General features: G+C 41.8%; 1 protein-coding gene across 1 annotated transcript in view; it reads right to left on the reverse strand.

Moving 5' to 3' along the window:
* The window catches only part of LOC308101624 (NACHT, LRR and PYD domains-containing protein 12-like), an 88,670-nt gene extending 77,476 nt beyond the window's left edge, over positions 1 to 11,194 (reverse strand). The window contains exons 1-2 of the mRNA XM_080451044.1: positions 11,138 to 11,194; positions 8,063 to 8,159 (exon numbers count right to left, since the gene is read on the reverse strand). The gene's annotated coding sequence lies outside the window, so the exon portion shown is untranslated. The remainder of the gene's footprint in view (positions 1 to 8,062; positions 8,160 to 11,137) is intronic.
* Between the last annotated feature and the right edge of the window lie 3,776 nt (positions 11,195 to 14,970).

Below are 14,970 nucleotides of genomic sequence, written 5' to 3' on the forward strand. Positions count from 1 at the left end.
TTCTCAGAGTCTCTGAGACCCTCCTACGTCTTTTAAAGCCATCGGCGGGGGGATCGTTGTGAAGAAGAAGATTCTATGATTTGTCATAAAGGTGAAAACACTCATAAATCACTGACAAGGTCAGCATAGAGGATGTGTTTATCTGGCAGTGAATGAGTTAACCACACACAGTGTCATGAGACACACATCATACTAACATTCATTAAAGGACCTTTAACAAGAGGAACCACACACACACACACACACACACACACACACACACACACACACACACACACACACACACACACACACACACACACACACACACACACACACACACACACACACACACACACACACACACACACACACATTAACTGAAAAGACACAACAAGCCACTGGCTTTATTGCGTTGTATGATATAAAGTATACAGCACACAGGTAGACGAATCTTGGCTTGGTTTCAAAACCAAATTCATTCAAATTTTGGACAGTGTGGCCCCCATGAAAACCGTCATGGTCAAATCCCGCCCGGTACCATGGATGAATTCGGACATCCTTACTGCCATGAAGGTCAGAAACAAAAAGTGTTCTGAGCTTCATAAAGGTAGGATCAAACTCGCCAGGTGTTTTAACAAAGGTCTCGAATCCCACGTAGCTAAACTTGTAAAAGAAAGAAACAAGCTAAGAAACAAGGTTAATCGCATGCTCGAACTAGCAGAAAAAAGCTTCCTCGATGACAAAATTGAGGAAAATAAAAGCAAACCACGAGAGCTTTGGAAGCTATTCAACAACCTACTAGGCTGCAGCAAGAAATTGAAAACCAGGTTTACAAACATAAGCCTCAAGGTGAATGACACTCTCATCACATCCAAACATGAAGTGAGTAAAATCCTCAACATATTCTTCACGACCATAACCTCAGATTTGGTTGAAAAACTTCCCCCTCACTCTGGGTGCTATGGTGAAGAACATGTTGACTCATTTTACAAAAAACAGGGTGTACGGAAAGATGATTTTAAACTCTCCCCTGTGAAAACAGAAGAGGTGTTTAAAAAATTGAGTGCTCTTCATCAACACAAAGCCACAGGCCTCGACAATATCCCCGCCAAATTTCTAAAAGACTCGGCCGCCTCCATTGCTCCAATCATTACCCACATAATAAACCTCTCCATCATACAGGGACGGGTCCCTAACGATTTCAAAAAAGCAAGGGTGACCCCTCTGTACAAAAAAGGAAACAAATTAGACCCTGGCAACTACCGCCCTATTTCTATTCTTAGCTCCATCTCGAAAGTCATGGAAAAAATAGTCTATGAACAGGTCGATAAGTATCTTGCCGAAAAAAATCTAATTTACAAATTCCAATCTGGTTTCAGAACAAACCACTCCACTGACACATGCCTTCTCTATTTGAACGACTCTATCAAACAAGATGTCGACAAGGGCAAATATTGCGGCATGGTCATGCTGGACCTCCAAAAGGCCTTTGACACCGTCAATCACCCAATTATGATCAATAAGCTCAAAGCAATAGGTTTTGATGATACGTCAGTGAACTGGATGAGATCCTACCTGGAAGGGAGGGAGCAAGTGGTGGAAGTAAACGGCACCCAGTCCCCCCCCCTCCCTGTGACTTGTGGTGTCCCACAAGGAAGTATACTAGGACCTTTACTGTTCCTGATATATGTGAATGACATGTCATCGGCCTGCGACTGCAAGCTGTTCCTGTTCGCAGATGACTCGGCCCTGCTAGTCTCGGACAGGGACAGGCTGCAGGTTGAGAAAACTCTCAGCTCCGAACTCAACAAGATCTGCATCTGGCTCTCTGACAACAAACTTTCATTACACCTGGGTAAAACTGAATCCATCCTCTTTGGGTCCAGTCCTAACCTTAGCAAGGCAGAGAGTTTCACGATCAAAGTGGGTGATAATGTCATCAAAAGAAAGGATGAAATTACCTACCTGGGCTCCATCTTGGAGGCAAACCTCTCCGGTAACAAAAACGCCGAAAAAGTGATCAAAAATGTCAACCGAACAACACGCTATTTGTGGAGGATTGATCGCCTAGTCAGTAAGAATACTCTGAAGATTCTTGCAGGGGCCCTCATTCAAGGTCATTATGATTATGCATGCACTTCATGGTATCACAACACCTCCAAGGCCTTAAAAACAAGGCTCCAAACATCCCAAAACAAACTTGTAAGGCTACTTCTTGGCCTCAATCACAGAACCCATCTAACCCCTGCTCATTTTGCTAGGATTGGATGGCTTAGGGTTGAGGACAGAGTACAGCAACTTGCTATGGGCCTGGTCTTCAAGATACACCACAACATTGGGATCCCCCTGTATTTGTCAAAATACTTCAAAAATGTTAATGAAGTCCATGATCATAACACCAGAGGCAGCTCCACTGATCATGTTCAACCCAGATTTGGCTCAACTAAGGGTATGAACTCATTCTCATGCTATTCATCAAAAATGTGGAATGCCCTACCAAAAGGAGTAAAGGAGTGTAAAACCCTACTCACTTTCAAAACTGCCCTAAAGATACACCTTCAGGAGGCTGCAATTCGAAAATGGCCCCTGTCTAAGTCTTAACCTACCCCTCCCTACCCCCCCCCCCCCTCTTTCATTTTCCTCTTTTGTTTATATATATATATTTTTTTTTTCTCTCGTCATACCAGTAACCTGAAAGCTGATTGTATGACATTCTGTATAGTAGTGTGTATATCTGCCTGCCTCTTATATTTCATCATGATTTGTGTGCATGGGGTCCTCATCTTAAACAAGCGTAATGCTTAATGAGGGTTTCCAGTTTAGTAGACCTTGTATTGTGAATTTGTACTTCCATGTACTGTTATGTACTGTCATGTACTATTCTCATGTCTTTCTAAATAAACTACATCAATCAATCAATCAATATAAAGTATTTAATACAATTATATACATTGTAATATATTGTGCACACTTATTCTGTCTCCAAAGCTGATAGTTCATTTCTCTCCTTGCATCATGCCTCAATGCAGTGCATGGACTACTATAAATTACTGTGACAAAGATTATGTTTGAAATAATGTATTGTATTTATATATAGACTGAATATAGGGTGACTATATTCTGAATTCCCAAAAAGAGGTCACTTTACGCTATTTAACTATAGCCGTACTCATTCAATTCTGAACCGATTCTTAAAATTAAAAATTCTCTATTAGCTGTGAAGGGTCTTCTTTCATGTCTATCAGTCATGATTCATTTCGCTATCAAACAATATCAAGCAAAATCACAAAATCGTCTGAGTTGTTTTCTTTTTTCTTCGTCCCAGAAGTGGGGGGGATATCACCCAAACTCTCAAAACCCCGGACATTTGAAGGATTTTATAAAACCCCCCCAGACATCCCCCCAAAAGAGGATATGTCCGGGTAAAAGAGGACGTATGGCCACCCTGCATGAATGATGTAATTCAGAGTCAGACATACTCTGTAATATACGTGGCTGTTATAAGCAGCAGTGCCGTGCGGGACTGCTGCGGGGGGTGGGGGGTCTGGGGACTGTACGAGCAAAAAGAGGGACGGGTCAGGATTTAATTCATAAATGTAAGTTTGCTCATCCTGGTGCTTCGTTCACTATTTCAGGAATAAATGGCTTTGCACAAAATGTTAACTATAAAGATAACAATGTGGCCATCCACATTGATGAATTGTCTATTCTTATATTCTGTATTGTATTATTCTATACCTGCATATTATTCTATGCATGTATATTTTCATCCTCTGCTGCTCTGGTCCAGCTGTTTGAGACGTCATAAGTGATCGCGGAATTTGCCGTCGCTTTGAAATGACGTTGAGTGCAGTCCGATCCTTTGAGGGCAACCGCTCGACCACTCCGTCCTCGCAAATAATCCTCGGCTCCTCGCAGGGGCGGGGCTTAGGCGCGAGTGGAGGAAGCGAGGAGAGTGAGCGAGTGACCGAGCTTTGGGGAATGGAATTAAAACAAAGTCTTTTCACTGTTTCACAGCTTTTCACTGTTGATGCAGATTTCTCTCTCTCTCTGCTGCTGTTCACTCGGGGCTAGAGCCTAATTTATACTTTGCAGCACGACGGTGTCCCGTGCCTAAAATAGCAGAGACACAAGATTTTTTTTTTCTATCTTTTTTTTGTTAAAACGGATAAAATAATTGCTGTCTGTGGTTTTATACGGGCTGTGGCAATAATTTTGACAAATAATAGCTCACAGAAAAAAAAAACTATAATAGTTCATTTTTGGAAACATGAACTTTAGTTCTAAATGTTCAATTGTGAATTTGAACAATTTTGAAATGTTTGAATTGAACTTTGAACTAGTTCATGTAGAAAGTGAACTTTCCCAACACTGCACACACACACACACACACACAGTAAGTATCTCATGCCTGATCTGTCAGTCAACACATTGACTCCTCCCCCTCTGTTAGCTGTGTTCTGATGCTGCTCACCGGTAACAGCAGATCTACAAGCTCACAACATGTTGCAGAGTGACACGTTGTGAGCTTGTAGATCGTCTATTTTCACACACCTCAAAAAGTCACTTGTGTTGTCTGTCAGACAGACTTCACGTGAACACATGCCTGAGTCAGTAAGGGAGCGGAGTGGAAATGGGCCAATATGACACACACACACACACACACACACACACACACACACACACACACACACACACACACACACACACACACACACACACACACACACACACACACACACACACACACACACACACACACACACACACACACACACACACACACACACACACACACACACACACACACACACACACACACACACACATCTTTAAGCTTTGATCTGACGTTGCAAAACAAAATGGAGTCAGGACTGTTTGACTGTTTATACTGTGTGTTAACTGTGTTACAGACAGACAGACAGACAGTAATGTCCAATTTATGCTCCTTCATACAACAGTGTTAAAAACAGATCTACAAGCTCACTGAGAGCTTGTAGATCTACTGTTGTATGATGCAGTATAAATCATGTTTAATAATGTGATGTTCATGTGGGAGGAGGAGTAATAAGATATAAAATATAAGATCAAATAGATATAATAATTAAGAATAAATCTATATTATAATGAGTTAGGCTTCACAATAATACATACAGCTTGTTTACAGTTTATTTTAATCTATTCACATAACAACTATGTACTGTTGACACACAGACATAAATATATTATTATTATTATTATTAAAAATCTTACCCTACATTAATATTTAAGCTTTGATCTGATGTTGCAAAACAAAATGGAGTCAAAACTGTTTGTACTGAATGTCACCTGAAGTCTGAAGTTCCTACACCACTTCCCACACACACACACACACACACACACACACACACACACACACACACACACACACACACACACACACACACACACACACACACACACACACACACACACACACACACACACACACACACACACACACACACACACACACACACACACACACACACACACACACAATGCCACTCCCCACACACACCTGTGTGTTGTTCTAAACCCTCAGACAGAGACACACAGTCCAGACCAGCTCATCAGGAACAATCAGGCGTCAGAGAACCTGATTGGAATTCAACTTGTCAAGTGTGTGTGTGTGTGTGTCTTGACAGGCAGTGAGGCGGGCGGGGGAAACTCTTTTCCATGCAATTCTTTGGTCGTATTCCGATTCTTCATGACGTAAAATCGTGGCGTTTAGAGAATATTTAAGGGCGTGTTATTTAAATGACGCTCGGTTTCAGCCATAAGATTTATCACAGTTCCGACCAAATGTATTGGATTGGCCGTATAGGATTGCTTGATAAATGTGACTTGGACGTTGGCCTACGGGAGAATTTAAGGCAAAAAATACGCCGCCTCATGTCCAATGTATGCTCCTTCATATGACGGTGTTAAAACAGATCTACAAGCTCACCGAGAGCTTGTACACAAAGATTTGGCGGACCCCCTGTAGTAACTCTGAGGACCCCCTAGGGGTCCCGGACCCCCTGTTGAAGACCCCTGGTTTAAGACAATGGATTAATATGTGGTTTATGTGGTCAGACACTTAAACTGTAGGAAAAGATCACAAACCGATCTGTTCAGAAGGATCCATTTGATACAAAAGCAAAGGAGGGCAGAACTGGACAAGTAAAGCTTGTTTCTCCATTGAGAGAAAGTGTTTCAGAAAGTGTCCAAAAATAACAATATAACTATAATAACACTCCACCATCATAATCAGTAAACCATTGATCCACAGCCTGGGTCCACAATCACCATCAGACCCCCAGTTTATAAATGGTCTCACCTCTGATTAAAGTCAGGAGCCCCTTTGAATGAAAGTAGTTGTGACACTGCATTCCTTTAAATCCTGTCATTCTCTTTATCATTATCTAATCACTCATCATGTAGGCCTACAGTATGATGGTTGTGACTCTGAACCTTTCTTTGTCCATTGTTCCACATATCTTACATCACAACTATGCAAGGTCTAAGACTGTCTCATCATGATAGAACATTTCTCATCAAGATGCTTTAACAATTAATGTGGAATGCCCTACCAATTAATGTGGAATGCCATACCAAAAGGAGTAAAGGAGTGTAAAACCCTACTCACTTTCAAAACTGCCCTAAAGAAACACCTCCAGGAGGCTGCAACTCCAAACTGGCCCCTGTCAAAGTCTTAACCTAAATAACCTAAATATTCGAAAATATTAAAAAAAATTAAGTATTTTTTTTCCAATATTTTTTGAAGATAGCCGATCTACAAGCTCACAACGTGTCGTGATGTGATACATTGTGAGCTTGTTGATCTGCTATTTTCAAATAGCCGATGTTATAATAGGGGCGGCCATAGCTGAGTGGTTAGTGAGCCCGCCTAGGGAGCCAGAGACCCTGGTTGCCCTATGTACGATTCCAGGCCAGCAAATGTGTCGATGAAATGAAATTTGTCCCTGAGCAAGACTCTTAACCCCTAATTGCTCACAGGCCCTCATTGGAAACAAGACCGCAAGGACTTTCATGAACGGACCTGTTAAAGGAATTATCCTTATCCTTATGTTGAGTGGTAAAACTGAGCCTAGTTGCTTCTTTTGGGCTTGTTTTCATAGACCTGGCGGCTTGTTTCTTTTGCAAAATCTGCCAACACACTGATTCCCTGCATTACACCTGCAGTAGCTTACTAGGGAGGAAGTGAACACATATAGACCCCTTAACAGACTACGTCTCACTGATAAGAACCAGTATGTATAGATGTATAGACCCTTAACAGACTACGTCACACTGATAAGAACCAGTATGAGCGTGCAGGCCGACACCAAATGAACCCCACCGCTCATAAGATGCAATGTTAAAGTGGTCACAGCCACACGTGTAAAAATGCTTCTCATCAAACTTTCAGATGCTGTTTTTCTCCAGAATGCTTAGGATTTTTACTGTGATCTCTCGCTCTTTCTTTTCTGTTGTGTGTAAACAATAATAACAATTAAAAGCAGTTGTCCCCCAAACCCCGCCTCCAGTGGCTGTCATAAGAACGAAGGGAGCGCTCTATGATCACGGCACCAGAACCTGCTCTTGCTCGCTCAGCTGCAGCCCGTCAAGACTAATTTATGCTCTGTCCCGCGAATGTGTCGCTCGCAGAGAACGGCCGAGAATAGCAGACCTCCAAGCTCACAGCGGTCTCATCCGCGACGCAGTTGTGAGCATGTATGTCAGCTGTTCTCGGCGCGCAATACAGTTGCGCGATGAAGTATATATTTCTCGCTAGAGCGCAGATCACTAGCCAACACACAAGAGGAGGTTGAATGAACAGAAACCAGCGAAACCCCAAAACAGCAGGTTTGGGGATCTGTTGGGAATTGATTACATGAAACAGTCACCTGTGTGTCAAGTCTCAATGTTTGTAAACGAATAATTTGTCTATAGAATGAAGCAGCACACAGAGAAAAACTCAACGGCGCCCCCTGTAAGAGACAATGGCGGCGCCCTGGAGAAGGCCAGGAATAAGGTGAATATGAATTCATTTTATAAACAGGATGTCAGGACTTACCTGAAGAAGAGAAGCTCAGTGTGGTGTGTTCAGCTTGAGGAGCTGAGAAGACATTCAGTGTGAGATGTCATCCAGACATGTAGATGAGCTCTTCTACCTGAGTGGTAGAGGGGGGGGGGGGTCATGTTATATATGTGACTCTCAGGGAGGCTCAGAAACAGCTAAATAAAACAGCTCATTCACTTCTTTGTAAAACAGAAAAAGGCCTTTTCTCTGCTTTGTGTTGTTTTGTGGTGAAAATCATCCCTCATTCATATCTATGGAACAGATTATCGTGGCGTCACATGGTTTTCTCAGAGTCTCTGAGACCCTCCTACGTCTTTTAAAGCCATCGGCGGGGGGATCGTTGTGAAGAAGAAGATTCTATGATTTGTCATAAAGGTGAAAACACTCATAAATCACTGACAAGGTCAGCATAGAGGATGTGTTTATCTGGCAGTGAATGAGTTAACCACACACAGTGTCATGAGACACACATCATACTGACATTCATTAAGGGCCCGTACAGACTGCAGGAGATTGGGTCCGATATTGCTGTCGCCGACATTTTTTGGCGCTCGCCGACAAAACCTCCCGATCTGACGCAGATCGGCCTTTGATCTGCGAGATAATGCTCGCTGTGTGTGAAAGGTTCCGCGAGACGATATGGCCGCGATTATCCGCTCTGCGACGGCTTTCCGACCGTTTTCAGATAACTACCATGTTAGATATTCAGCTCTGTCTGGGACAGGACAGCAGACAATATCATACACTATGAACGGGGCTGCGACCACCTTGCGAGGAGATGCACGCTACAGCCAATGAGAGCACATTACAGCCACCGTGGCCTGACCACAACAAACAGATCCCTCCCCCGCATAGTTACTGTCCAGTCCTGTATTAAGTTAAACATTATTATAAAACAGAATGAGAGTGAGCGAGCGTGCTCGAAGGGGGCTGTTTATTTGAGACTATTGCATAGAGAGAGAGAGAGAGAGACACACACAGAGAGCGAGCGATCTGTATGTGTGTGTGTGTGTGTGTGTGTGTGTGTGTGTGTGTATGTGTTTGTCTGTGAGTGAGTGTTGCCAGATTTTGCGAGAGAAATAAGCAACCAGGTTTGTGAAAACAAGTCAAACAACTGTAAGCCTATATATATAAATAAATACATTGGATACTTGAAAATAGACGATCTACAAGCTCACGTTGTAGATAGGCTATTTTTAAAGAAGATATCTGGGGGGGGGGGGAATTGTGGAATATTTTCCAAATCCACGCAGATCTTGTATGAGGGTCTATGGCACGACATATTTTCAGAAGGGGGAGGTCTGCGCCTCTGCGGACAAATATTATTTTGGGGGTCCTTGCCATGAAAATGTTTGAGAATAACTGGTTCAAACAACATTAGGAAACAAGGCCAAAAAAGCAACTGTATGCACCCTACGGGTACAGCCACACATGATGGGATGGGATGGGATAGACGGGCGGAAGTCCCATACACACCCATGTTAAGTTTAAAACCGGAAGAACGGTCGCGATAACATGGGTGTGTATGGGACTTCCGCCCGTCTATCCCATCCCATCCCATCATGTGTGTATGCACCCTACGACGTGCGAGCGAGAGAGAGGGAGAGAGAGAGAAAGAGCGAGAGAGGGGGGAGAGGCATATCACGGGATACGTCGATTAAAATGAATTGGAATAAACTCAAATGTATGTATTGGGTCTGACTCTGGAGATAGCATCCTAGTGAACTATCCTACAGTGTGTCAGCCCTTGTCGGGGATCAATCCTGTTGTGAAGACCACAACGATATTATGACAGCCGATTTCAAGAAATAAACTCCTGCAGTGTGTTATGCTTAACGATCAGATGACCCCCCGACCACTTTAAGGTCGGGCAGTCTGTACCTGCCTTAAAGGACCTTTAACAAGAGGAACCACCCACACACACACACACACACACACACACAGACAGACAGACAGACAGACAGACAGACAGACAGACAGACATACATGCGCGCGCGCACACACACACGCACACCTACACACTTAGACAGACAGACAGACAGACAGACAGACAGACAGACAGACAGACAGACACACACACACACACACACACACACTAGAGGGTAGCAATAGATTATGCAAAGTGAGAGAGAGAGAGAGAAAGACAGAGAGATTACATAATCCTGAGTCTTTCTCCTCCACATGCGCGCACACACACACGCACACCTACACACTTAGACAGACACACACACACACACACACACACACACACACACACACACACACACACACACACACACACACACACACACACACACACACACACACACACACACACACACACACACACTTATAAATAGAGAAAACAGTTTGTAAGTCAGTAATGTCCACTTTATGCTCCTTCATACAGCAATGTTAGAATATAACAGATCTACAAGCTCACTGAGAACTACTATAGAGTTACTACACAACATCTACATAACATCAACACAGTTACACAACATCTACACATCTACACAACATATCACCAGAACAATGACAACAGCGTCTCCAAACAACCAAAGCTTCAATACTTTAAATAACAAATACTTCAACACTTAAATGTTTCAAAGCTTCAATACTTTAAATAACAAATACTTCAACACTTAAATGCTTCAAATCTTCCATCAATGTCATGAGATTCAAATAGAAAGAGGAGAAACATCTAATATTAATCTATGTTAATCTCCTCATGTTGTCTGAAAGCTGATTTATACTTGGCTCTGTGCAGAAAACAGCAGATCTACAAGCTCACAACGTGTTGCAGAGTGACATGTTGTGAGCTTGTAGATCTGCTTCTCTCCAATGCAACTTGACACGTTTTAGTTTGTCTCTCCTCACGGCTAGGCTAACGGCTAGGCTAACCACAACAACACAGAGTAAACAAAGCAACAACTTTTATCATTAAATGTGACACATTTACAGCTTTAATGCCAATGTATGGAACTATAGAGTTATAGAACTATAGAGTTATAGAGTTATAGAACTATAGAGCTCTGAGGATCATTCATTTACGGACTTATTTACTCATTAAAACGTATCAAAACTTACTCTACACATGTTGTCTCATAATGGAGTCTCTCTGTTCACTGCTGTAGTTCTGTGTTGTTGTGACACACTGTGTTACCACTCCCTCCCTCCCTCTCTCTCTCACTCACACACACCTGCATGATGTCATCATTAAGCCACTCCCCTCCTCCCACACACACCTGAGTGCATTTCCACACACACCACTCCCCTCTGAGAGAGAGAGAGAGAGAGAGAGAGAGAGAGAGAGAGAGAGAGAGAGAGAGAGAGAGAGAGAGAGAGAGAGGTGTTGAGTGACTGAAGGACTTGCCTTTGACGAAAATGGCAGATCTACAAGCTCACCACGAGGTGCGATGCGAGGCGTTGTGAGCTTGTAGATCGAGGCTATTTTAGGTGTGTGACACCATGGTACAATGAAGCATAAACGAGTCTCTTAAAGAGACAGTACTATCTCTTGTCTGTGAGAAGTTGTGTTTAATTATTGGACACACACACACACACACACACACACACACACACACACACACACACACACACACACACACACACACACACACACACACACACACACACACCTTAGCCTTAGCCTTAGCCTTAGTCTATAACTTAGACATAAGACTATGTATTGTATGGTTTCATAAAGTATTCTATAACTTAGACATAAGACTATGTATTGTATGGTTTCATAAAGTATTCTATAACTTAGACATAAGACTATGTATTGTATGGTTTCATAAAGGTTAAGACATATTAAAGGTTGTATTATTTTAAAACTGTCAGACACTGAATCATCCTCAAACTTAACCTTCAATCCTAACACATTCCTAACAACATACTGTACGTTATAATAACAACATACTGTACGTTATAATAACAACAATAATAATGAAAACACTCAAATTCATTTGAACATGTTTATTTTACATGTTTATGTTTATTTTACATGTTTATTTTACATGTAAAAATCCTACATTGACAAATACAACAAGGACTAAAAAAAGAAAAAAAGAATACACCCTGAAGAAAACACTCCATCCAACTTCCCCTGAAGACATGTGACTTTATCTGACGTTACAAAACCAAACGGAGTCAGAACGGTTTGTACTGAATGTCAGCTGAAGTCTGAAGTTCCTACACCACTTCCACACACACACACACACACACACACACACACACACACACACACACACACACACACACACACACACACACACACACACACACACACACACACACACACACACACACACACACACACACACACACACAGTATGTGTATCTCATGCCTGATCGGTCAGTCATGACCTTGATTACTCCTCCTCTGTTAGCGTCATCAACTGAAAAGATGATTTATACTTGGCTGTGTGTAGGTGTGTGTGTGTGTGTGTGTGTGTGTGTGTGTGTGTGTGTGTGTGTGTGTGTGTGTGTGTGTGTGTGTGTGTGTGTGTGTGTGTGTGTGTGTGCACACCAAAAACAGGTTCCGGCCTGTTGTGGTGCCAGGGACCCCCACACAAGACTTGTGATAAAAATATTTAAAAATATTCAAAATATTGTTATTTTTTCCCAATATTTTTGGAAAATAGCCAATCTACAATATTACAACACACACATCATACTGACATTCATTAAAGGAACTTTAGTTGTGTTGACACTTTAAGAAGAGGAAATGATACTGACGGACGGACCTAACACACCACACACACACACACACACACGCACACGCACACACACACACACACACACACACACACACACACACACACACACACACACACACACACACACACACACACAGTTGTGACAGCTTTCAGGTCCAAAACTGTTCCTTTTCTATAATTATTTTAGAAACATTTATAGTGAAAACAGTGTCAGTCAGTCAGTAATGTCCACTTTATGCTCCTTCATACAGCAGTGTTGAGCCTAGAATATAACAGATCTACAAGCTCACTGAGCTATAGAGTTACTATACAACAAACAAGCGTAGTGCTTTATTGAGTCTTTCAGTTTAGTAGACCTTGTATTGTGAATTTTGTACTTCCATGTACTGTTGTTCTCATGTCTTACTAAATAAAGTACATCAATCAATCAATCAATCAATCTGCACAACATCAACACAACATCAACACAACTACACAACATACTTACTCTACACATGTTGTCTCATAATGAAGTCTCTCTGTTCACTGCTGTAGTTCTGTGTTGTTGTGACACACTGTGTTACCACACACACACACACACACACACACACACACACACACACACACACACACACACACACACACACACACACACACCTGCATGATGTCATTATTAAGCCACTCCCCTCCTCCTCCCACACACACCTGAGTTCATTTCCTACACCACCCCAGTCTGAGAGAGAGAGAGAGAGAGAGAGAGAGAGAGAGAGAGAGAGAAGAGAGAGAGAGAGAGAGAGAGAGAGAGAGAGAGACAGAGAGAGAGAGAGACAGAGAGAGACAGAGAGAGAGAGAGAGAGAGAGAGAGAGAGAGAGAGAGAGAGAGAGAGAGAGACAGAGAGAGAGAGAGACAGAGAGGGGAGAGAGAGAGAGAGAGACAGAGAGAGAGAGAGAGACAGAGAGAGAGAGAGAGAGAGAGAGAGAGAGAGAGAGAAGAGAGAGAGAGAGAGAGAGAGAGAGAGAGAGAGAGAGAGAGAGAGCGAGAGAGAGAGGAGAGAGGAGAAGAGAGGACAGAAGTGTTAGGTGACTGAAGGAAAATGTCAGATCTACAAGCTCACCATGAGGTGCGATGTGACGCGTTGTGAGCTTGTAGATCGAGGCTGTTTTAGGCGTGTGACACCATGGTACGATGAAGCATAAATTAGTCTTTTAAAGTGATAGTACTCTCTATGCATTGTCTTGTCTGTGAGAAGTTGTGTTTAATTATTGGACATTTAGTGTGTTAAACCTTTGACAAACTACCAATAATAGAAAAATGATCAATAGTAGGATCCATAAGGAACTTGATCCTTAAGGGATAAAAATTACTAATAAATAAATAAACTATCCCCCATCCACACAAGTGATAATGTTTTGTATTATTATTGTTATTATTATTAATGTAATTATGTTTTTTCTATGCCATACACTTTATAATCTGTATTGTTGTCAACCCATATGGTGAACTCTTATTATGGGGACAACATTGACCCTAAATCTAAGTAATTGGTGTCATTGAGTACTTTGTTGTTATTGATAAATTGATGTTAAATGTCATTAAAAGTGACATTGAAAAGGGCTTGAAAGAGGGAGGGGCTAAGCAGTAGAACATGATCAGTTATGTTATGATAAACAATAGATGATCAGGCTGACATGACAGGCTTCACACCATAATGACAACAAGTTAAAACGCCTGCATTGTCTTTTGTACAGAATATTAATTATCTTTATTCAGTGACTGTAAGCATGAATATACATTATATCAACAGTACATAGACTATAATATATTCATTCACATTGTATTCATTCATATAATCATATTCACTGTACACAAACTATATGTGTAGATATATTGCATTCAGTCATTCAGAGATCCAGTGCAGATATCTGGTTCCAGCAGCTCAGTATAATATTTATAACTATTTGGCTGTTGTTGTGATACCCTGGGCTGAGCTGCATTCCAAACTGTTGGAGTATTCTGTAACTTAGCCATAATGTATTGTATGGTTTCATAACGTATTCTGTAACTTAGCCATAATGTATTGTATGGTTTCATAACGTATTCTGTAACTTAGCCATAATGTATTGTATGGTTTCATAACGTATTCTGTAACTTAGCCATAATGTATTGTATGGTTTCATAACGTATTCTGTAACTTAGCCATAAGACTATGTATTGTATGG

This window comes from Gymnoscopelus braueri (assembly GCF_963280865.1).
Source record: "Gymnoscopelus braueri genome assembly, chromosome: 15".
Taxonomy (NCBI): Eukaryota; Metazoa; Chordata; class Actinopteri; order Myctophiformes; family Myctophidae; genus Gymnoscopelus; species Gymnoscopelus braueri.